The 25,332-nt window shown below is 42.7% G+C and overlaps 1 protein-coding gene and 1 pseudogene across 2 annotated transcripts in view; both read right to left on the minus strand.

The window, feature by feature from the left end:
* The window catches only part of RNF220 (ring finger protein 220), a 219,361-nt gene that overhangs the window by 128,083 nt on the left and 65,946 nt on the right, over positions 1–25,332 (minus strand). The gene's annotated exons all lie outside the window — the stretch shown is intronic.
* LOC115300550 lies at positions 17,691–17,784 on the minus strand (annotated as a pseudogene).

Raw genomic sequence — 25,332 nt, forward strand, 5'->3', positions numbered from 1 at the left:
GGGGCAATTAAAGGGTAAACAAGGTTCTCACTGCCCAGCAGTGAGTCTGTGCTCCACCTGCCGGCTCCACGCAGCTCCCCCATCTCTTCTTAGCGTGTGCAATCCCAATATACACAGGTGAGGCCTCAGGCCAAGGACCCCAAGAGCTTCTCAGAATATTCGCCAGAAGAGAGGGTTCCTGCCTGGCCTAAGGAAACAATCCCACTGCTTTCCACCCCCGCCCAACCCTGCCTCAGGAAGAAAGGTCACTCCCTCCTCCTCGGTCTCCACAGCAGCTTTTCAAAGGTTAAATTCAACCAGCCTGCTCCACCACCCCCCTCACGCCCACCCCCAAACAAGAGAGGAAAAGTTAATTGAAAATGCTGTTTAATTTTTCAGCTCCAGTGGATCCTACCCCAGCACAGATGGCTCCCCCAGGACTGTCTGTCCCGAGCCCATCTCCACCACTCCATTGCTTCCCCCCCTCCCAAGCATGGGGGCAGAGGTGCAGCCAGCAGTGGCTCAAAGGGAGAAAAAAAAGAAGGGGGAGTGTGTGGTGGGGGGGGCACCTCCACACAAAAGAGCATTCTGAGCCCTTGGTTCCCTGGCCTAGGGAACAATGCTCCTGACTTGATCCTTTCATAAAGAGAGTTTCTGGTGTCAGGAGACAGCCGCCCAGCGCCCAAGCCGCCCCGCACAGGCCACTTCACTGCCCACCACCAACTGCTGTGCTGGCTGGGCTTCATTCCGTACCCCCCTCTGCGTCCAGCTGGAAACGAGTGCGGTACCAACCCCCATCCCTCTCCCCCACTCCACTACTTGTTGCCCCCTAAAGGCTCTGACAGGGCCCCAGAGAGGCCAGCCAGCTGAGATGAAAGGCGAGGACTCTAACTGGATTACCCCAACCAGCCCCGGGACTAAAGAGGCCAAGAAGCCCTAATTAAAGCCATCCCCCTACCCCCTTCCCCCCACCCAATCACCGCAGCATTTCTCCTTTCATCCCAGGTTCTCCACTTTGTTCAAATTTCCGCTATTGATGAGTTACTAGGTTCTGGAGAGGTGGGGTGAGTGGAGAGAAGTACAAATCTCCTCAGCCTCCTGTAGCTTAAAGTGCTGGCTGTCAACATGCTTGGACTCTGTTGTCCCTTATAGTCAAGAGGGAGAAACCCTAAGAGGGAGGGAGAGGAGCTTGAGGCAAGGGAGCCAAAGAAGGAGGAGGGAGTGGGCCCTGGGGTGAGAGGCCATCCAGGCTGCTGGTTGAATGGCCTCCGGCCATGTCAGCAGCCCTGTGGTATGCCCTGATGTCCCGCTATGTGGAGAAGAGCAAGAGTGATTTCCTTCCCTAAGGGGAGCCTTGGGAGCTGGATGGGGGGGCTCTGGCGCCCCCTCCACTTTGTATCACTCCAATTCTCCCCCAATCCCACCTTCTCTTCCTTGTCCAGAATTAGCCACTTGCCTTTGGCTGGACAGCAAGATGAGACATTGAAGTCTCCATGATAAACCTACCACACTGGTTCTGGGGTTTGTAGTAATGTTATCTCCTTTTTGATCTTCATAATCCCACAAGGCAGATATTTTTGTCTTCACTTTACAGATGAAATTGAGATAGAAGGATTCCAAGGAACTTCCATTATCACATGTTTACTACCATTCGGCAAGTCAGTGGGAAAACTAAGACAAGAGTCCAGGCCTCCTGACTCCTACTCCAGTGTTCTTCCCTCAGCCAAACTCCCTGAATGTCGGAGAGGCCCTTTCCAGGGATTCGGGGCTTGCTCTTTGGGGGTAGGGGATGGAGATTTTACTTGGACCAGCCCAGCCTATAGGGCATTGCCAGAGGTTGAGAGATAACCCAGGGGGCTAACAGATGAAGGCTGGGAGCACCCACCTCTGGGAAAGCAAAAGTCTGACCCAAACCAAGGGTCCCATGGCACTTGCCCTCCTTCTCCACTCCCTGGCCTGGGATGACAGTCTTCCTCGGCTCTGGGACCAGGGAAGTAGGGTAATACAATGCCCTTAACCTGCCTGCCTTGGTGTACAGCATGAAGAGAAAAGAGTCCCAGTGGCCACTGGAGACCATTCCCTATCCCACAATCAGGAAGTTGCCGGCTGACCCGGTCTTTCCGCACACCTGCCCTCTGACCACTGCAATGCCGGTCAGAACTGTCAAGTTAGTGAGGTGGGTCCTAAGGAGATGAGTGTTCTGGTTGGTGCCAGTACCTCGCCTCCATGTATGAAATGAAGGGACAACCATCTCTGTGCTGGGATGCCCGGGCCTTGCTTGGGCACTGGGTCTGTGCAGAGGAAGCCTTGGTGTTTGTGTCTATTCTTTTGTTCTGTCATGTTTGCTGCCCAGAGAAGAGGTAAGGGATAGGAGTGTTCTTTTCACCTAATTTTCAAAATAAGGAGGTAAGATGGGATACCTTCCTGAGGTGTCAAGGGTGGGGGAAAATGATTCTACCAACCAGAGTAGGGCGGAGACTGGGCAGGGCATGGGGGGAGGGGAGCGGAGAGGATTGGAGGGAGGTCAAGGGAGAAACGAAGAAAGAGGAAAAAAGAAAAACCCAGCAGTGCGCCATGTCGCATTGTTCATGCTCAGCCCTTCAATTTGCTCTCTGCATTCTCCTGCCGTGGGGAGAATGTTACGCTGGCTTAAGGGACAAATCAGACACAAAATAAAGACCAACACTCAGCAGTAAAGCAATTATCGCAACATTTTATGCCAGGACTGTTCCTTTTGAAGGCAGCCTGGTGCTACCCGCATGTACCTTAACCCGTTCCTAATAACCATAAAGTTACCATTATTTACGGTACAAGACATTAAATAAATAATGCAAACTCAGGCAGGCGAGCAGTCTGTGCAGAGCCAGGCAAGGAGGCTTCCCTGCTGTGGGCCAGCCGCAGGGGTTAACAGGCGATGGAAGGGACACTCACAGCAACCTGTCTAGGCCACCCTCTGCCCTCTCCCCCGGGAGCCCATGAAGAGTCAAGAGGGCACACGGCACAGCAAGCCAGAAGGGAAGGATAGAAATTAGGTAAAGCCTGACCCTGAGCCTAACCAAACGGGAATCCTGCCAGAACTGATGTGGCTCATGGACTTGGCCATAGCCCTGTTTCCTTGATGCCTGGGAGGGATCCAGGACCTAGTGGAACTCCTTTGAAATGGTGAGGTAAAGGGGGAGGAACATGAACTCTGAGGTCAGTCAGATCTGAGTTCAAATCCTGCTGCTGCTTAAAAGCTAGTGGACCCTGTACATATTCCAGTTTCCTTAGAGATAAAAAGGCAGGAAATAATATGTAGTTTTGGGGGTTGCCTTAAAAATAAATGAAATGAATGTGTAGCGGGGAGCACGGTGCTTCACACTTAACATCTACTTAACGTTGATTTTTCTTTTCCCCTGAAAGGAATTCTTAACCTCACTCTTATAAATCAAGACTGGTCATGGGATTACAGCAATGTGAAATGGTCCTGAGGATGCCAAAGTTTCTAGCTCAAGGTAAAAGGGAAAGTTGGGAGTGGGTAAAGAGCCAAAGAGACAGATTGGATAAAAGGATAGAAGCTTCCTTCTTAAGACAGCAATCACATGGCCTCCAAAGAGAAACTGTCAATCTATGCTGAGAAAGATAGACCAAAAGGATACAGGTGCCGGGGTCTCTTGAGCCTCGTTCCTATGATGTCACAAACTATCTGCAAAATCAAATATGGAAGAGGGGACTTCCCCTTTCCCCTGCTCCATTGTAACCAACTCTTCATAACCCATGCCCATCCAGAACCCCAGAGGATCAAACTGCATCGGTGTTATTACAAGCCTGCAGTCCTGACAGGAATCTCAAAGGAACCAGCCACACAGTCGCCACTCTGTGCTTCTACCAGCTTCTCCTCCTTCTGCCAGGCCCTATGTGAATGTGAGCACAGGAGGCCAGTGAGGATGAGAAGGGTCTGGGCCCCAGGTATCCACAATTATGTGGTCCTTAGAGCTTCGGTAGGACAGCCATTCATGTTCACACCCTTGGGCAGATGAGCCCATGAACTAACCCAAAGACAGGTGCTGGGCTGCACTGGCTTACTGTCTTGGCTTCTACCCAGAGGAAGTTATTTTTGAGGCACATCAAGGTCATCTAACCAAGGGAAGCAACGTTGATCAGCATGCATAGAACATTAGGGAGCGCCGGAATCAGTTGGAGAGCTTGTCAAAACACAAATTGCGGGCCCAAACCCAGTTTCTGCTTTAGTAGGTCGGTAGTGGGGCCTGAGGATTCACATTTCTAAATGCCCAGGTGATGGCTGACACTCCTGGTCCAGGGACCAGGCTGTGAGAATACTGGCCCAGAGATCTGCCTCCGGTTAACTTTCCCAGCGCCTCTCTTCACCTCAGGACTGGCCCTGAAAGATGAACTGGTGGAGGTGGTGATGGAGCTTGGTGCTGAGGGGTCTGGGATTATTTTTTGGCTATAAACCAGATGGAGAACATCAGAAAAATACCTTTCTGTGTACCATCAGATGGGGGGCAGCACAGTCATGGGATTTTTTAACATGCAAACTTGTGTGCATACAAAGATGGGTACATTCCCTTTTTTTATTTTCCTGAGCCAGGATTTGGAGTCCAAGCCTCTTCTTGTTCCCTGGGGTGAATTTTCATCTCTGGAATGCTTTCCCTTTGTAAACATTTCAAATGTACCAGAATCAAAGACAAACATGTGAATGTAATCTTAAAAAACTAATTCACACAGTTCTGTAGTATTCTTCTGGCAAATGAAATTAGATGTGATTTACATTACAATGTGTTGTGTGGGGTGGTGCTATTATTATCTCATTGGATTATAATTATTTGTTAATGTTTTTTCTATTCTAGACAGTGAGCTCCTTGAGGACAAGGGACAGTTCTTATTTCCTCCTGTCTCCAAGGGGTTGGTAAAATGTTTAACACAGGAATGATTAACAGATATTTAATAAACCAATCTGTTCCATGAGGAAGAGGCCTAACATCGTGGACATGTTTATTAAATGTAAAAATGAGAAAAAGTCCATTGACCAATTCTTTTTTTTTCTTCCTCAGGCCCTTTTCCTTTCAAATATTTTCAGGCTGGAGCTCAGGGGTTAGTCGGGGGTATCATTGGCAGGTCTGTAACCTGTGGAGCTCAGAGCACAGAGTGGTACCATTTGGAGAACTGACCATCCCTTTAGATTTCTCCACAAGGATTCCCAGACCACCAGATCATGCTGCAGCCTTAGCCGAGAGCTTTATATAGTGTGTGTGTGTGTGTGTGTGTGTGTGTGTGTGTGTGTGTGTGTGTTTATTTCTGCCACAAATTCAGGGAAGGAAAAAACCTAAAGACCTCGCCTATCGAGGTGCCAAGCTGGGGAATGGCTGGCCCCATACCCTACTCAGCCTGTTTTGTGGTCAGGGCTCCCTCATCCTTTCTCTTTTCTTGCTGTTTCAAAGACAACAGCTCCAAGTTTTTAGGTTTTATTTTTGGATGAGTTAGGATGTCAGGGAGGGCCAACAGAGGCCCAGAGCAGGGAAAACAGCTGATTCTAGACCACCAGGAGGTCCTAAGCCACCCTCCCCCAACAGAGGCCAGCACTTGTCACCGAGTCAGTCCTGGGTGGGGGACGGGGGGGGGGGGGGGGGGGGGGGGGGGGGGGGGGGGGGGGGGGGGGGGGGGGGGCGGAGAGGAAGGGAACTTCATTCTTTGGTGGCTTAAAATAAGTCAAAGGCTCTGTAAGGCCCGCGAAAGGAAGAAAGAAGTTGCCCTGCCCTGCCCTGCCCTGCGGCGCTTCCCTGCAGCCCGGTTCTTCGGCTCCTTCCCAGTCAACAGCCCTGATGCTTCTCTGCCCTGCCCTCCTCAAACGGCTTCCAGTGGAGGGAGATGGACTCCTGCGCCTTTCTGCTCTCCCATCCCAGCCTTTCTGTCAGCCTGGGTGTCCCACAGCTGACTGGCCTGCAAACAGGACTTCATCTTCAGAACCCACCCCCTCCCCCTCAACTTTAGCATTAACCTTTCTCTCTCTTACAACAAAAGCCAAACTCTTTCAAAGCCAATCTGATTGAAATTCAAAAACTTTCCAGGGCCTCAGCACCACTCTCTACTCCCCGCATTGACAGCCGCTCACCAGCCCCCCACCCCACCCCAACCTTCCAACCCCTCACCCCCCCATGCAAGGCATAAAATAGAGAGACAAAGGGCTCTCCCACCCCCTTCCCCCAAGCACAAGACTCTCCCTTTGTATCATTGTATCACTTGAGGCTGGTGGAAAAGGAGAGCTGGCTCTGGGCTCTCCATTGTCTCTGGCCACCCCCACCCCCACTGCCTTCTGCAGCTTGGAGGCCTAACGCGGGCCCAGTTTAGTTGACCAAACCAAGAGAAGTTGGGGACTCTTTGGAGGCTCAAGGCCCACCCTCTGATGACGGGGGAAAAAGAACAAGAACAAGTCTAGGCCAAAAGGGGCGCTGGCCCATCGGCTCCTTAGCCACATATCCTGGGCTTGAGGGTGAACCTAGAACAGCAGACCCAAGCTTGCTTCCTTGTTTTCCTGGACACCAGATGGAGATCCTCCCTCCCTCCCTTCGTCTTTAGAGACTTACTCCCTCCCTCTGCTGCAGGAGCAATTAGAATGGTCTGGCAGGCTCTGGAGAGGGGAGGGGGCCCAGGTGGCAGCCAGGAGGCTATTACAGAATGGAGAAAGGCAGGCTGGGGACACCTCCCTGAGCAGGATGGCAGCCAAGGGGGTGGGGGAGGAAAAACCTAAACAATTTTCATTTAATTAATTAATTCAACAAGTATTTATTGAGCATCTATCATATAATCATATGCTCATTGGGGAAATGGCAGTGAACAAAATAAAGTCCCTCCTTGCAGAGCTTACAGTCTAGTGGGAGAGACAATTAACAAATTAAATCAATACATAATATACAGATATAAATCTATATAGAAAAATAGAGCAAGAAAAAGGGCCAGAGAGTGCCAGGTGGGGGTTATGTTATATGAGGGGAGGCGAGGGTGTCTAATGAAGGCCTCCTGATACAGTCAGACTTCAGCCAGAGACCTACCTGGAGGAAGTGTCTGGGAAAGGAGAATCCCAGCCTCAGAGAACAGCAAGAGCAGAGGCCCTAAATTACTGATTAAGGAAGAGAAAGCCTGAAGCTGTGAGATCAAAGGAAGACTATAAGCATGAGATTAGAGGGGACCAGGGAGGCCAGATAATGTAGGGTCTCTTAAGCCTTGATAAGGGGTTTGGATTTTACTCTGAATGAGTGGGAAGCCAGAGGGGTCAGATAATTTATGCTTTAAAGGTTCCCAGGGCAAACATAGATGTGGGGAGACCTTATCAGCAGACTGCTACAATTACCTGGGTGAGAGATGATGGTGGCTTGGACCAGGGACTATGGTAGAAATGGAAAGAAGTGGCCAGATTTTGGATATATCCAGAGGTTGGCTCTACCATCAGGATTTGATGGTGGTTTAATGGAAGGTGTGACAGGATGGAATCAAGGATGACTTTAGGGTTTGGGGCCTGATCCAAATGGAAGACTGAAGTCACCATTTACTGATATGGCAGAGATAAAGGGAATACTCGTTGGGGTCTGCACAGATAAAAGCATGAGTTCAATTCTGGGCTTATAAATCTGAGCTGCCTATTAGACATTCAATTGGTGATGTCCAGTAAGCACCTGGGAAGATGGACTTGAAGTTCAGGGGAGAGGTCTGGGCTAGAGATCTACATCTAAGAGTCTGGTATTAAAGTCATGAGACTGGATGACACTGGCTGGGATGGGAGTGTAGATAGAAAAGAGAAGATATCTGTGGGCCAAGTCCAAGGGTACTCCAAAGTTTAGAGATCAGAGAGAGGAGGAGGAAGCAGCAAAAGAGGAGCAAGCAGTGAGGTAAGAGAACTACGGGAAAGCGGTGTCCCAAAAGCCAAGTGAAGAAAGGCTGGAAACAGGCAATGATAGGTTGAGTGTATTGTGGACTGAGGATTGGTCACTGGATTTGGCAATGGGAGAAGTCACTAGTGACTCTGACAAAAAGCCATTTCAGACAAAAGACTGGGGAAAATCTGACTAGACAGGGTTTGAGTGAGAATGAAAGGAGAGGAGGGTGACAACAAGGGTAGACATAAAGGGGAATGGGACCAATGGAAGGGTTCCTTAGGTAGTGGTCAATACTACCACATGTTTATAGGTTGACAGGATGACCCATCAGAGAGAGAAAATCTGATATTGCGATGGAGAGGAGACAACTGCTGGGACAGTGAGTGTCCTTAAGTGAGAGGGACTGGAACCCAGATCATAAGTGTAGGAGTCCTTCTAGAGAAGCATGACAAGTCACCCACAGCAACAGGAGAGAAAGCTGCAAGATGGGTGCAGACACTAATGAGATGTGGTACATGAGATGATGGGAGTAGGCAGAAATTAGTGGATGGAGCTAGAGGGTATTACGCTGGGTGAAATTAGTCAGAGAAAGACAAATATCATATGACTTCATTCATATGAGGACTTTAAGATACGAAATAGATGAAGGGAAGGGAAGCAAAAATAATATAAAAACACGGAGGGGGACAAAACATAAGAGACTCAAATATGGAGAACAAACAGAAGGTTACTGGCGGGGTTGTGGGAGGGGGGATGGGCTAAATTGGTAAGGGGCATTAAGGAATCCACTCCTGAAATCATTGTTGCACTATATTCTAACTAACTTAGATGTAAATTAAAAAATAAATAAATTTTTTAAAAAAGAAGTCACTAAAAACAAAAAAGAAATTATCTTCTGATTGCTTCATTTTCTCAAATAAATGAGAGGCAAGAATTAAGCAGAGAGAAGGCAAGAGGTGGACTCAGCTAGGATTGGAGTTTAGCTAGGAGAGTATAATGAAAGAGAGAGGGGTAAATTAATTGGTTGAGGGTACATACAAGGCAATAAAATTAACAGTGGGCCATGAAATCTGAGCTAGGTTAGGACAGAAGTCAGGGTATGACGTGGTGAGGGACAGTGAAAAGCTGGTAGGACCTGTGTAGTATCTTCTCACTGGGGTTAGAATTGGGGCATTTAGAAGGAGTGAATTAGTGGCATCTGGGAAGGATGCTTAAAATGGACATTACAAAGGGGTACAGTTATTGGTAATGACAAGGTTTTGGGGATGAACTTCGGAGTCCCTGACTGAGATTGGATGGAAGACAAGACTACTGGAAGAAAGAAGGTCTAAGAGCCGAGAGAGCAGGAATTTGGAAATGGTTCTCAAAGTGGGCCCCTTGGACCAGCAGCATCAGCAGTACTTGTGAACTTGTTAGAAACACAAATCTTTGGGCTGTACTCCAGACCCACGTGATTAGAAATTTGGAGGGTATGGCCCAGCCCTCCAGCCTTCCTTGATGATTTGATGACGTTGAAGTTTGAGAATTACTGGTATAGTGGATTTTGATGGATTGTGAGAGTTGAGGGTGGCTGGTGAGTGGGGTCACATTAGGGCAGTAGTTCTCAACCATGGTCACACAACATTAGAATCACCAGAGTTCTAAAAATCCAGGTGTCCAGGCTGTACTTTAGATTCAATGAAATTATAATCTGTCAGGGATGAGGACCTTGAGAATATCAATTTTTTATTATATTTATTTATTTATTTATTTATTTATTTATTTTTGAGAGACAGAGAGCAGCGGAAGGACAGAGAGGGAGAGGAAAGGAGTGAGAAGGCTCTGCACTGTCAGCATGGAGTCTGATGTGGGGCTCAAATTCACAAACCATGAGATCATGACCTGAGCGGAAATCAAGAGTAGATGCTTAACTGACTGAGCCACCTACGTGCCCCGAGGATATTAGTACTTTAAAAAGTTTGTCTTGTGATTCCAATATGCAGGCAAGGTTGAGAAGCACTAGATTATGGGACACATAGAGCCCTAAGGAATGACAGTCCAGATGATAAAGGTTTCCTGGGAACCAGGGCCTTTTGTGGTGAGTGCAGTAAACAGAAAGCATGATGACCAGGTAGACTCTGGTGCAGAATTTGGTGGTGAGACTGGTTGTGGTAGCACTGAAGATGTGACAGTATTATCAGGAGCAAGTGGGCCTCTAGAATTTCCACTTTATACTTGCCAATGTGTATTTCTCCTCTGGGAACCCAAAAGAAATGTTGGGAGGAAGGTCCATAAATGAAAGAAATAGGGATGTTCACTGCCCATCAAATACAATCCATGGTAAATGCTGGCTTTCTTTGGGCATGCCCAGATCTGGAGAAGCAAGCACTGTCTGAGCCAAGTTACGGCAAGGTCTCTGATAATTCACTAATTCCAATCCGTGAGATCCTTGTTCAGGCCAAGCTTTTCCCCAGCTTATTTTTGTTTTCATGAAAGCACAAGCAGCTTTTCATGTATTGGGCATCTTGGCCTCCAGGTGCAGTCCAGATGCCATGGGAGTTCAGATAAGAGAAGGAACATCATTAGCTTTGGAGAAATATGTTTCCTAAGAATTTAGGAGGCAACTTTTAACAGAAAGAAGGGGGACATGAAAAGGAGGGTATAATAAAGGTTTAATAAAAATAGATAATAGAGGAGCCTGGGTGGCTCAGTTGGTTAAGCATCCAACTTCAGCTCAGGTCATGATCTCATAGTTCGTGAGTTCAAGCCCCATGTCGGGCTCTGTGCTGACAGCTCAGAGCCTGGAGCTTGCTTTGGATTCTCTTTCTGCTCCTCTCCCACTCATACTCTGTCTCTTTCTCTCTGTGTCTTTCTCTCTCTCAAAAATAAAGAAGCATTCAAAATTTTTAAAAAATAGATAATAAACTCAGGAATGAGGAGAAATATTGAATTTGAGGGAATGGGGAGATTGTCATGTACTGGGGAAAGGCAGTAAGGATGATCATATATTCATGACGTCTGGCCTTTATGCAGGAAGACTTGACTGTAGGAGATTATCTCATATAATAAAATAACACTAAGGCCAATGAGAAGGATTATCACATGGTGGTGATGGGACAATAGGGGATTATCACACGCAGGTGGATGAAAGGAAAACTGCCATGCATTGGAGTCTGATCATACCCTGGTGAGGGAGACCCAATGTTCACTCAACATTTTACATTATTCCACACAGGTGTGCTAGGATCCAAGGGCATAAAGGGCAGGTGATTTTATATAGGAAGAGCTTGGTCTCTATGCGTAGGGTAGAATACTGGTGATGGTGGGGGGCAGGGAAGGAATGATCAGGTATATACGTGTGCCCAGAACCAATTAGACACTTGAGAATGTATCTAGACTGTGGAGAAGGTGGACACAATCAGAAAGGCGAAAACAGACACATGCAATATGTCTGTCATAACAGCACTGTTTTAAAGAACCTCCAGATGTACTTCAGGAATTCTGAACTTGGAATTTATTTGAAAAGTCACATGAATGTAACTCTTGTTACATTCTAGACCCCTCTTCTAGATTCCATCCTGGTAAAACGGCCCATATCCCCAAAGTCACCAGGATTCCTCACTGGTGCCTAAAATTCAGTATGTTGGAAGCTGAACTCATATTCTCTCCCCTTCACATTAATTTGTCCTTCCATCTCAGTGGATGGTCCCTTTGTTCACCCTGTCACCCAATCTATCCCAGAGTTACTCTTTATTCTCCACTCTATAGCCATACTGTTCTTTCTACAGTACAAATCTGCCGTGTTTCCTAAAACTTAAAACTCTTCAATGGTTTCCCATTTTCTTCAGGATTTGGTCCGAGCTCCTTAACAAGGCTTATAAAAGCCCCACATGGCTGGCTGTTGTCTACCTCTCCAGTATAATCTTTGTCACTGTTTCATTTATCTTTTCATTCAATGAACATTGGTTGAGTGCTTACTATGTGCCAGAGAGTATTCTAACTGCTGGGATACAGCAGGGAACAAAATGGATCTCAGCCATCCTGGATCGCTGGCCATCCTGATTTACTTTCTGTTCCCCTCTCACCTCTGAGCCAATATATAGGAAGTTTTCTCTGCCTAGAAAGCTCATTGTCTTCCTTCTACCAGAAATCTTCCTACTCCACTTCCTTGCTTAGCTCACTCCTACTCATCATTTAGGTCTCTCTTGTTCTCTAGACTAGGTTAGGTTCCCCTAACTACATGGCTCCAAAGCAACTTGTTCCAGCCCTGTCAAAGCACTCACCACATTTTATTTTAACTGCTTTTTGAGTTGTTTATATTGCCACAAAACTATACATTCTGTGAAGGCAATTTCTGACATCATCTTGTATCCTTAGTGCCTAGCATTGTTGGGTTAATTGTTGTAGATATTTAATTATCACCTGCTCTATGCCAAGCATTGTGGGGAAGTCAGAGAATATTTAATAATCTTGCCATCCAAACATATTCTTCTTTATTTTTAAAATCATATATATATTTGAAAGTAGGCTCCATGCCCAACGTAGAATTTGAACTCACAACTCTGAGATTAAGGTCGCATGCTGCAATAAACTATATATTAAAAAAAGTATTGGATATTAATAAAAAAAAGTCTCATGCTGTATTGAGCCAGCCAGGCACCCCCAAACATAGTCTTCTTTAAAAATATTTTATTTTCTGTTCTTATTAATGGTGTTACCCATTGCACCCAGGCACCCAACTTAGAAACTTTATCAGGAATGTATTTCTTCTCACTTGTCCATAAATCAAAATCTTAGCTAAATCCAATAAATCCTCTAGCTCTGTAATCTCTTTAGATTATCCCTCTCTATTTTATTCTATTACTGTTTCAGTTCAAGTCCTCAGATTTGTCTTGAAATTTTTTTTTAATGTTTTCATTTTTTGAAAAATGTTTATTTTTGAAAGAGAGAGAGAATGAATGGGGGAGGGGCAGAGAGAGATGGGGACAGAGGATTTGAAGTGGGTTCTGTGCTGACAGCAGAGAGTGCAATGCAGGGCTCCAACTAGTCAACTTCAAGATCATGACCTGAACCAAAGTTGGATGCTCAACTGAATGAGCCACCTGGTTGTTCCCCCTTCTTTTAAAAATGTTTATTTTCTTTATTTTTGAGAGAGAACAAGAGAGAGCACAAGCAGGGGCGGGGAGAGACGGGGGCACAGAGAATCGAAAGCAGCTCAGTGTTGATGGCAGAGAGCCTGATGTGGGGCTCAAACTCAGGAACTGTGAGATCATGACCTGAGCAGAAATCAGATGCCTAATGTACTGAGCCATCCAGGCGCCCTTCTTGTCTTTTTAAAAATATGTCTTTATTGAGGTGTAATTTACAAACCACACAATAGACTTATTTAAAGTATAAAATGCAATGATTTGGGTATATTCAAAGAGATTGTGTAGCTATCACCACAGTGAGTTTTAGAACATTTTCGTCACTCCCCCACAAAAGCCATACCTTAGAGCTATCACCCTCAATCTCCTTATGTCCCACCAACTACTAGTCTACTTTCTGGCTCTACAGGTTTGCCTATTAAGGACCTTTCACATAAATGGAATCAAATAATACATGGCCTTTTGTGTCTGGTTTCTTTTACTTGGCATGATATATTCAAGGTTCATCCATGTTATAGCATGTATCAGTAATTCATCCCTGTTTTTTTCCCAGCTTTATTGAGATATAATTGAGATATAACATTGCAAAAATTTAAGGTGCAAATTGTGTTAATTTGACACACACATATTACAAAATAATTACCACAATAGGGTTAGTTAACATTTCCATCACCTCACATAATTACCATTTCTTTTTCTGTGGTGAGAACACTTAACTCCCTTAGCAACTTTCAAGCATATAGTAGAGTATTGTTAACTATAATCACCATGCTATACATTAGATCCCCAGAATTTATTCATCTTTTTAAAACAATGTTTATTTTTGCCAAAACATGGAAAGAGCCTAAATGTCCATCACCTGATGAATGGATCAAGAAGATGTGGTATATATATATATGATGGAGTATTACATGGCAATGAGGAAGAATGAAATATGGCCATTTGTAGGAAAGTGGATGGACCTCGAGGCATCATACTAAGCAAAATAAGTCAGGCAGAGAAGGATAGATATCATATGTTTGCACTCATAGGTCTAACAGGAGAACAGGAGAAACCCAATGGAGGACCAGGGGGAGGGGAAGAGGGAAAGAGAGTTGGGGAGAGAGAGGGACGCAAAACTTGAGACACTATTGAATACTGAAAACGAACTGAGGGTTTAAGGGGGAGGGGGAGGAGAAAGGGAGGTGGTGGTGATGGAGGAGGGCATTTGTGGGGAAGAGCACTGGGTGTTGTATGGAAACCAATATGACAATAAACTATTTAAAAAAAAAATAAAAAGTTAACCTGAAATCTAAAAAAATGTTTATTTTTGAGAAAGAGAGACAGAGAGACAGAGAGACAGAGACAGAGACAGAGAGGAGGGTGACATAGGATCTGAAACAGGTTTTGCACGGTCAGCATAGAGCCTGATTAGGCGCTTAACTCACGAACTGTAAGATCACTGCCTGAGCTGAGCCAGATGCCTAACTGACTGACCCACCCAGGCGCCCCAACTTATCCATCTTATAACTGGATACTTTGCGCCCTTTGACCACCATGTCTCCATCTCACCCACCTACCAGCCCCTGGAAACCACTGTTCTACTGTCTTGTTTCTACAAGCTTGGCTTTTTAATTTATTTTTTATTTTTATTTCAACATTTTTAAGTCACCTCTGCCCACAACATGGAGCTTGAACTCATGACCCCAAGATCAAGCATCGCATGCTCTACTGACTGAATAGCAGGAGCCCCTGAGTTTGCCTTTTACATATTCCACATATAAGTGATATCTTACAGTATTTATCTTTCTCTGACTTATTTCACTCAGCATAATGCTCTCAAAGTCTATCCACATTATTGCAAATGACAGGATTTCCTTCTTTTTTTTTTATGGTTGAATACTATTACATTGTATATGTATTCAGCACATTTTGTTTATACATTCATCTGTTGATGGACAGGTTGTTCCTATGTCTTGGCTATTGTGAATAATGCTGTGATAAACATGACAGTGCAGATATCTCTTTGAGATGCTGATTTCATTTCCTTTGCTATATACCCCAAAGTGGAGCTGCTGGATCATATGGCAGTTGCATTTTTAATGTTTTGAGGAACCTCCAAACTGTTTTCCTTAGAAGCTGTACCAACTTACATTCTCACCAACACTGCCTAAGCGCTCCTTTTTCTCTACAGCCTTACCACCACTTGTTATCTTTTGTCTTTTTGATGAAAGTCATTCTAATAGGTATGAGATGATGTCTCATTGTGGTTTTAATCTGCATTTCCTTGATGATCAGTGATAATGTTGAGCACATTTTATGTACTCATTAGACATTTGTATGTTTTCTTTGGAATAATGTTAAGATCCTCTGTTCAACGAAAAAAAATTTTTTTAACATTTATTTACTCTTGAGTGAGGGAGAGAGAGACAGGGTGTGAGTGGGGGAGGAGGAGAGAGAGAGAGGGAGACACAGAATTTGAAGCAGGCTCCAGGCTTCAGGCTCCAAGCTGTCAGCACAGAGCTGGACAGAGGGTTTCAAACCTATGGGCAGCAAGTTCATGACCTGAACCAAAGTCAGATCTTAACCAACTGAGCTACTCAGGCATCCCTCCTCTGCTCAGTTTTTAATCAGACTTTTTTGGCTATTGAGTTGTAGGAGTTCTTTATATATTTTGGATGTTAACCCCTTAACAATATATAATTTGCAAATATCTTCTCCCATTCAGTATGTTGTCTTTTCCTTTTATTGATTGTTTCTTTTGCTGTGCAATAACTTTTTAGTTTGATGTAGTCCTATTTTTGCTTTTGTTGCTTGTGCTTCTGGTGTCACGCCTAAAAAAATGTTGTCAAGACCAATGTCAAGCAGCTTTTTTCTTTTTTAAAGTTTAATTATTTTGAGAGAGCCAGAGACAGCACAAGTGGAAGGAGGGGCAGAAAGAGGAGAAAGAATCCCAAGCAGGTTCTATGCTACCAGTGCAGAGCCCAATATGGGGCTCAAACCCACAAAGTCATGAGATCATGACCTGACCCAAAACCAAGAGGCGGATGCTTAACAGACTGAGCCACCCAGGTGCCCCTTGAGGAGCTTTTCTGTTTTCTCCCAGTAGTTTTATGGTTTCAGATCTTACTTTTAAGTCTTTAATCCACTTATAGTTAAAATTCATTAGTGGTGTAAGATAGGGGTCCAATTTCATTTTTTTGCATGTGATTCTCCAGTTTTTCCATCACCATTTACTTAAGAGACTTTCTCCACTGAGGATTCTGAACTCCTTGTCAAATATTAGTTGACTGTATATGGGAGGGTTTGTTTCTGGGCTCTAGGTTCTGTTCCATTGCTCTGGGTGTCTATTTTCATGCCAGTATCATATAGTTTTGATTACTATAGCTTTGTAGATAGTTTGAAATCAGGAAGTGTGATGTCTCCAGCACTGCTCTTTCTCAAGATTGCTTTGATTATTCAGTGTCTTTTGTGATGTCATAAAAATTTTAGGATTATTTGTTCTATTTCTCTGAAAAATGTCATTGGAATTTTGATGGGGATTGCACTGAATGTCTAGGTGGCTTTGTGTAGTATGGAGATTCTAACAATATTAATTCTTATGATCCATGAACATGGGGTATCTTTCCATTTATTTGTGGATTCAATTTCTTTCATCAAAACTGTACATTTTCAACATAGAGTTTTTCCCCTCCTTGGTTAAAATTATTAAGTATTTTATTGTTTTTGATGCTATTATAAATGGAATTCTTTATTTCTTTTTCATACATTTCATTTTGAGTGTATAAAAATGCAGATGATTCTGTATGTTTATTTTGTATCTTGTAACCTTACTGAATTTTTTTATTTGTTCTCACAGTTTTTTTGTTGGAGTCTCCAGGATTTTCTCTAAGATCATATCATCTGCAAACAGCCAATTTTATTTCTTCTTTTCTGAATTGGATGCCTGATCTCAGAGAAGCTTTGCATCTTTCACCATTGAGTATGATGTTAGCTGTGAGCTTGTCATAAGGCCTTTATTATGTTGAGGTGTATTTGTTTTACTCAATTTGTTGAAAATTTTTATCATTAAAGATTACTGTATGTTGTCAAATGCTTTTTCTGAATCAACTGAGATGATTATATGATTTTTATCTTTTATTCTATTAATATAGTGTATCAGATTTATTGATTTGCATATGTTGAACCATCCTTATACCCCAGGGATAAATTCCACTTGATCAAGGTGTATGATCCCTTTTTTCAATGTGCTGTTGAATTCAGTTTGCTAATATTTTGTTGAGAATTTTTGCATTTATATTCATCAAGGATACAGGTCTATAGTTTTCTTTTCTTCTAGTTTCCTTACCTGGCTTTGGCATCAAGGTAGTGCTGACCTTGTGAAATGAGTTTGAGAGTGTTTCCTCCTCTTCAGTTTTTTGGCAGAATCTGAGAAAGACTGGTATTAATACTTCTTTAAATGTTTGGAACTTCATGTACTAGCCATTTTTTTGGCTGAATACTATTTCATTGTATGGATATATCACATTTTCTTTATCCATTCATCACTTGATCAATATTTGGGTTGTTTCTATCTTTTGGCTACTATGAATAATGCTTCTATGAACATTTGTGTACACATTTTTGTGTGGAAATATGTTTTCAGTTCTTTGGGATATATATCTAGGAGTTAGAATTGCTGGGTCAAATGGTAACTCTATGTTTAACTTTTTGGGAAACTGCTAGACTGTTTTCCAAAGTGGTGGCACCATTTTACATTCCCTTGCATGGGGGCCATGCTAATCTCTGTATTGTTCCAATTTTAGTATATGTGCTGCCAAAGTGAGCACAGTTTACATTCCCAATAGGAGTTTATAAATGTTCTAATTCTCCACATCCTCACCAACACTTGTTATCCAACTTTTTGATAGCCACCCTACTGGATGTGAAGTAGAATCTCACTGTGGTTTTGATTTGCATTTCCCTGACAACTAATGTTATTGAGCATCTTTTCATGTCTTTACTGAGCTTTCATATATCTTTAGAGAAAGTTATTCAAATCCTTTGTCCATTTTAATATTGGGTTATTCTTTTTATTATTGAGTTTACTTCTTTCTTTCCAATCTGGATGCCTTTTATTTCATTTTCTTGCCTAATTGCTCTGGCTAGACTCTTGAGTACAATGTTGAACATAAGTAATGAGACTAGACTTCTTCTCATTCTTGACACTCCCAATCTCTCATTGTTGAAGAAGTTCCCTTCTATTCCTAATTTGTTGAACATTTTTATCATGAAGTGCTGCTGGATTCGTCAAATACTTTTTTTGGCATCTTTTGAGATGATCAAATGGCTTTTGTCCTCTATTCTATTAATATGGTTAATTGATTTATTTCAAATGTTAAGCCAACTTTGCATTCCTGTTTGGTTATGGTGCATAATCCTTTTTAGATGTTGCTGGATTTTATTTGTTCTAATTTTATTGGAGATTTCTGTACATATGTTCATTTACAAGGGATCTGTAGTTTTATTTTCTTGTGGTACATTGCCTGGTTTTGATATTACAGTAATATTATCTTCACAGAATTACTTGGAAAGGGTTCCTGCCTCTTCTATGTTTTGGAAGAGTTTGTGAAGCATTGGTATTAATTGTTCTTTAAGTTTGGTAGAATTCACCAGTCAAGCCATCTGGAGTTGGGCTTTTCTTTGTGGGAAGTTTTAATATTACTACTTCAATTTCTTTACTTGTTATAAGTCTACTCAGAATTTCATTCTTTTTGAGTCAGTTTTGGTAGTTTGCACTTTTCTAGGAATATGTACATTTTATCTAAATTATCTATCGTTTTTGTCATACAGTTATTTACTATATTCCCTTATACAGCTTTTTTATTTCTATGAGTCTGGTAGGGATGTCTCTCTGTCATTCCTGGATTTTGGTAATTTGAATACTCACGCTTTTTTTCTTATTCAGTCTAGCTAAAGGTTTGTTCATTTGTTGATCTGTCCAAAGAACCAATTTTTGGTTTTGTTGATTTTCTCCTTTGTTTTTTGTTTCATATTTCATTTATTTTATTCTCTCATCTTTATTATTTCCTTCCTTCTGTGTCTTTTGTGTTTAATTTGCTTTCCTTTTTCAAGTTTCTTAGGTTGAAAGTTTAGGATATCGATCTGAGATATTTCTTCTTTTTAAAATAGAAGTGTTTAAAGCTATAAATTTCCCCTGAGCACTGCTTTAGCTGCATCTCTTAAGTTTTGGTGTGCTGTGTTATCATTTTCATTCATCTCAATTTCTGATTTCTGTTTTGATTTCTTCTTTGATACCTCATTATTTATCTTTTACTATCCCTAAGACACTTATTCAGTATCTCCCTTTCTAGTTGATATTACATTTTGTTGCCCAACTAGTCTTATGAAGAACAATTTAGTTTAATAAACATTTGTTGAGTACCTGCTATGTTCAAGCTCAGGTTTGGGAATATAAAAATGTTTAAGACAGTTCCTGCACTGAAGTAATTCACAGTATAGTGGAAGAGATGACCCTGAAACAGACAATTATAGGTTGATAAATTCAATGACAGACTTATGTATAAAGTACAAAAGAATATAGAAAAGAAAGTAATTAGCTTCTTTTAGCAAAGTAAGTCTTACAATAGAGGTAATTACTGAGCAGGGTTTTTAAGGACAAATAGTAACTCATTAGTTAGGCAAAATTATGAAAGACCATTTCTCAGGCTGTGGAAACAATAAGTGTAGACTTAGTTTCACAACTCTAAATATCAAGACCATCCTTTCTCCCATCCTCAGTCTATGAGATGGTGGTGAAGCACATTCTACCCCTCATTCCAGGATGATGGATATGAACCAGGCATAAGGCACTCAGAGCATTATGTTGCCTGGCCAAGGTGATTGGTTCAAGATGGACAAGTCAAAGCTAAAAGGAGGCACTGGAACTTCAACTGGGATTTTGAGAAAAAGATCTGCTCTTCCATGCTGTAAAATGCCTAATGAACAGCTAAAAACCCAAGTTATACTCATTTAGTTGAAACTAGGGAGATGAATGAGAGCCAAGGGGGAGTACCTGGCACATGACTCAAAAAATATTCATTGAACAAATCAAAGAATGAACAATGTGTAGAACAGAATCCTGAGGAGTACCAAAAATCCCAGCTGAAAGCCATCTCACCTTCCTCTGAATTCCCACAACTTCTCAGAATTGTCCTTATGGTTTACCACCTTTGATTTCATAGTATAGTTATCTATAAATCTGCATTATCTGTTCTCTTAGTCTCTAATGTTTTTCTGACCCTAACTACTTAAGATATCTATCTATCTATCTATCTATCTATCTATCTATCTATCTATCTATCTGATTTTATATTATCAGGCCATTGACTACCCCTTCAGCATCAACTTTAATCACAGCAATATTTTAAAACTTTAAAGTGCGTTGCATACTTGTTTCTGTCCTCATATTCGAACCCCTTTTCCAGAATATTTCAACTCAATTCAAGCAACACTTTTTGAGAACTAACCAAGTGCCTATGTTACTGGAGATTAATATCAACTTAAGAGTGATCATCAACACTTTTAAATGAAATACAATAGAATAGAGTAAGACAAAATTGTAGAGTGCATCACATAAAGGATAGTACTATCTTTATGAAGGTTTTGTTTCAGTTGGCGAGTGTGTGTACTGAGTTGCATGGTGAGTGTGTGTACTGAGTTTATTTATTTTTGAGAGACAGAGCATGAGAAGGAGAGGGGCAGAGAGAGGAGGAGATACAGAATCTGAAGCAGGCTCCAGGCTCTGAGCTGTCAGCACAGAGCCTGACGCGGGGCCCAAACTCACGCCTGTGAGATCATGATCTGAGTCAAAGTCAGCTGCCTAACTGACTGAGCCAGTACCCGGTAAAACATTTTTTAAAATGTAAATCATAGTGTAAAAAGTTTGAAGACCACTACTCTAAGAAACCCATATTACAAGGTGAGCAAGTCTTTAGTTTATTACTCAAACAATTAAGAATGCCCATGAACTTCTCTCCCTGTGTCTCTAGCCAAAATTTTGAGACTTTGTCCCCAAGCCCAAACTTTGACGAAGGATCACGAATCAGGTTAGAGTCCTTATTCGGTTGCAGCAACAACACTGGAAAACAAAACAAAACAAAAGTATCCTTTCAGATCTAACATACAACCTGGTTCATAGCAGTTTGCTGCTGTTAGTTGTGCTACTACTTATAATAATAGTTAAGACTTATTTGGCACTTGGTGTTTGCCAGGCATTATTCTAAGCTTTTTACATATATTACCATATTTACTCCTTATAATAACCCTAGAGGTAGGTAATATTATTGCCAATTTCATTTTCTAGATTGGGAGTATTGAGGCACAGATATATGGACTCAACTTTCCCAAGGCCACACAGCTAGGAAGTGGCGGAGCTAAGGTTCAGACCCATGTAGACTAGCGTTCCAGACCTTGCTGTTAACCATAAGATCTACAGCTTCTCAAGTGGGCTTCCCTGTTGGATAGACACATGCATGTCTCAAGGAACAACTCTTCTGGAATAGGCTTCAGTACCTATTTCCTGAAGAATATTTTCTACCCTGTAGATCCTATCTTTCCTAACCATACATCTTGATAAAGAACAGCCTAATTTATTTGGCGCTGGGTCTGAAGTTCAATGTTAATCTGCAGGTTGGTTTAGACTCTCACTATCCCTTGGACAGAGAGAAAAGGAGGAAAATGAGGCCAAAAATGCATTTTCATTTTTAAAGTTATTTTTAAAAAGCAAGATGATGGGGGAAGACAGCATATATCTGTCTCTTGAAAGGAATGAGCCTCTGTCTCTTGCCCATGGTTTTCTCTGACTTTGAAGCTCTGCTTCCTGCTGGAGCCTCCGAGCTCTCCCTGCTCTGGGCGCTCTCACAGCCCACGTGCTCCTGCTGAAGGTGATGAGGACAAAATTGGGCCAGGTCACCAAAAAGACCCCTATCCTTTGTTCTCACTGAACGCTCTCTCTTTCTGAAAATCCTCAGCTTTATCTAAGAAAGGAAAAGGGCAGACCCTATTTCATTAGAAGAAAGGAAGGAGGTCTGGGAGACTGTTCCTTCCCCAAGTATTTGGTGAGTTGCTAAATAACAGGGAGAAGAGTCAGAGAAAGGACAAAAAAAATTTAAGAAAATAAAAATAAATAAAAAATAAAATGACACAGCACAGCTCTGAGTCTCTCTCCTATCAGGTTTTACAGAGGGGCAATAGATTTTCTTCATTGCCAGTCCTGACTTATCACAGCCTTGTTTTTAATGAGGTATAATAAGGGGAACATTTTGTAACAACACGGTTCCCCTATTTTATCCTGCAAACAGCTGTGTCATCCTTGTGGCTGGAAGAATGAATCATATCTCTGCCTGCATATGCTAACTCCCATGTAATTACCCCAGCATCTTAAATAAAGCAGGTCCTAAACCTGTCGCTCACATTACAAGCAAACGGTGCAGACCTCGTAACTGGGGCTTCTATCATTACAATTAATTTATCACAGAAGCAACTGAGATTAGAGGCTAGAATTAAAACCCAGAGCATGGAGAGTCACCGTAGTGACACTGAAAAACAGGCTCTTGAGAGGTGGCTGGCTCCAACGGCTGCCTGACTAATGCCTTTCCTGGGGAAAAGCAGCCTTAGTTGGATTTTGTTTTCTTTACATTTTTCCCACTCCAAGATTTTACTAAAGTGATTTCACTGCCTCTCTTGATTCAGAATGATGTTGGAAAAATTCTACCTGATACTTAACCAGAACTCTGAGCAGGAGTCACCATTTTCTCATTCTTAAACGACCACTGTCTCTCCATACGGACAATCCCCTGAGACCTCCCATTTGTTTTTGTTATTAGAAAGGAATTTCTCATGACATCAGTTTGTTTCCTTTCAGGGACTGGAGATTGGGGGAAGGGGGAAAAGAGTCCAGAGCATTTGCTTCAAATACAAAATGCTGTCTTCATCTCCACAGGCTATGGTTCTCAACCAGGGATCCTCAACTGAACCTCGGGGACAGAAAAATTACTTGAGTAACTATTTTCTTAGTTCTCTCAAGGATGGTACAATTAGTCCATAGAGATAGTATATTCTAAATGCATATGAGAGAGTTAATTCATTATGCTGAAGGGATGGCTTAGGGCATTTGTGCTTATCCTGGCTGAAAAGTCTTCCAGACAGACTCAGTTACAGCATTACTCAGAGAGCCCACCAGAGAACCCTCTCCCAGGCCACATGAGTCAGCCGCCATCCCATTCCAAACAGATCTCACCCATCCCCTTGTGTGGGGCTCTTTTTATTAATACAGTGGTAGTACCTCTGCCAGCCCACCTAACGCCTGAACTAGAATATCCTTGTTCTCCAGACATGGACACTGGGGGATTCTGTTGCTGCTTCACTGCCGACATCATTACCAGAGCTCAGCAGTCTACTCTCTCTGTCAGTTCTACTTATTGCATGGCAGAATCTACTGTGTGCCCACTGAAATCTGTTTCTTCTTCCTGGGCACACAGCTAGATGGCCTTTGCTAGCTTCCCTTGCAGTTAGAGATGACTGAACACCAGTCATTGGATTGTAGGTGAAGGTGGCATATGCTGTGCTATTTCCCTGGAGCAGTAAAAAATCTCCTACTTGATCCTTTATGCTCTCTTTCTTTTCTCATATGGCAGCTAGAACATCCAGCAGAGGATTCTGAACCCTAGGGGGTGACAAACCTGAATTCCAAAATCACCATTATGAAGCTGCCTTCTGAACAAGGGTTACTTGGTGTAGCAATTACCTTATCCTGCCTAGTAAACTCTGAGAGTGAGATGGTCCCGCCTCTTCCTCAGACAGCATGTGAAGGATGGGTGAGAAAGGAGAGTCTGGAGTCTAAGGCTGAGAAAACAGATTTTGAGGACAGTTCAGTGCTTGGATAGGATATGTGTTTTAGGACAGCAGAGTCCAGCTGAGGGTGCAGACTCTTGACCTGGAAAAGGGAACTCACGGCTTTGGGGGTTTCTTGGTCCCTCACATATCTGACAATTTCATTCTGACGAGATTTTGGGAAGCTCAAGGGAGAAAAGGTGATGAGGGGGAAGTCTGAAAATCTGATTCAAACAGAATCATAAACATGTATATAAAAACAAACTATAAATCATAATTTCAGATCAAGTCGCATCGCATGCTTACACATTTTGGTCCTCTCTGATCTGGTTCCTTGTCTATTGGTTGCTCTCACTGCTCCTTAGACATATCTTCATCAAACACCTTTTCAAAGTAATCTGCTTACCCACGAGCTGGGGAGCTCTTCAAGATCAGGAGAAGAACTTCATTTCCCTCTATACCCTTTTAGCCAGCACAAAGCCTGGAACCCAGGACCAGCTCAGTATCTGCTGAATGAATGGGTACAAAATACTGCACCCAAAGTGATGAGTATATTTTCTGTTACAGGCATGGCACTCTTCCCTCTCCTTACTCTACATGTAGAGGTGTTTTCTAAAGTAGGGCTGTGACACTGGAGATGGTTCCTCCCCATACTTCCTTTCAGCTTTCTTTCTGATGGAGATCAAGTATCTGCACGCTGGGCTGTGGCACTGAGCAGGGTGGAGCAGAGCTAACTGGCCCACAAGGAGATGGAACTCTTCCCCTCAAAAGGTGTATGTTAATAAACACTGTGATTGAGTTAGCCACAGGCTATGTCAACAGCTAGCAATGTGAAATGTGAAGAATCCCATTTCAGATCCCCAAGTACTCAAGTACATCATGGCTACCAGAAAAGACCTCCTTTTCTTCCTACAGAAAGACTAGCTAGCTCCACATAAGCTAGTCATTATGCACTGAGAGAAGGAACACAAAAAAGCTTTGAAAAAATACACAGTATATAAAAGAGGAATAGATGAGGATTAGCATGAGTCTGATCTCTCTCCTTCCTTCAAATGTCTTTACTGCAGGCCCTCTCTCCCTACTCCTCCTGCCCACTTGAGAAGGGAGCCTGCAAAGATCTTGTCTAGATCAGCTCTGGTCTGGTTTGCAGTGCATTCTTGGTTTTATCTCATTAAAAAAAACTTCCTCTATGGAAAAATGATTTGAGTCAGTTTGGAATAGGAGCATGTGGGTTCAGAGTCAGACTGACTGGGTTCAAGTTCTAGTTCTGCTACTTATTACGTGGTGAAATCTTAGGAAAATTACTTAACCTCTTTAAACCTCTGCTTTCTTGTCTGTAAAATGGGGGTGAAAAAAAACCAAGTTCACAGGACTCAAGTATTGATGCAAAACATTTGACATAATGCCCGACAAATAACAGGCATCCAGGAGATGTTAGCTATAATTGTTTTGGTTTCCAATCGCTGGATTAACACCTATTTTCCTGGTGAGTACAAAGATCCTAT

This window comes from Suricata suricatta, chromosome 8, assembly GCF_006229205.1.
Source record: "Suricata suricatta isolate VVHF042 chromosome 8, meerkat_22Aug2017_6uvM2_HiC, whole genome shotgun sequence".
Taxonomy (NCBI): Eukaryota; Metazoa; Chordata; class Mammalia; order Carnivora; family Herpestidae; genus Suricata; species Suricata suricatta.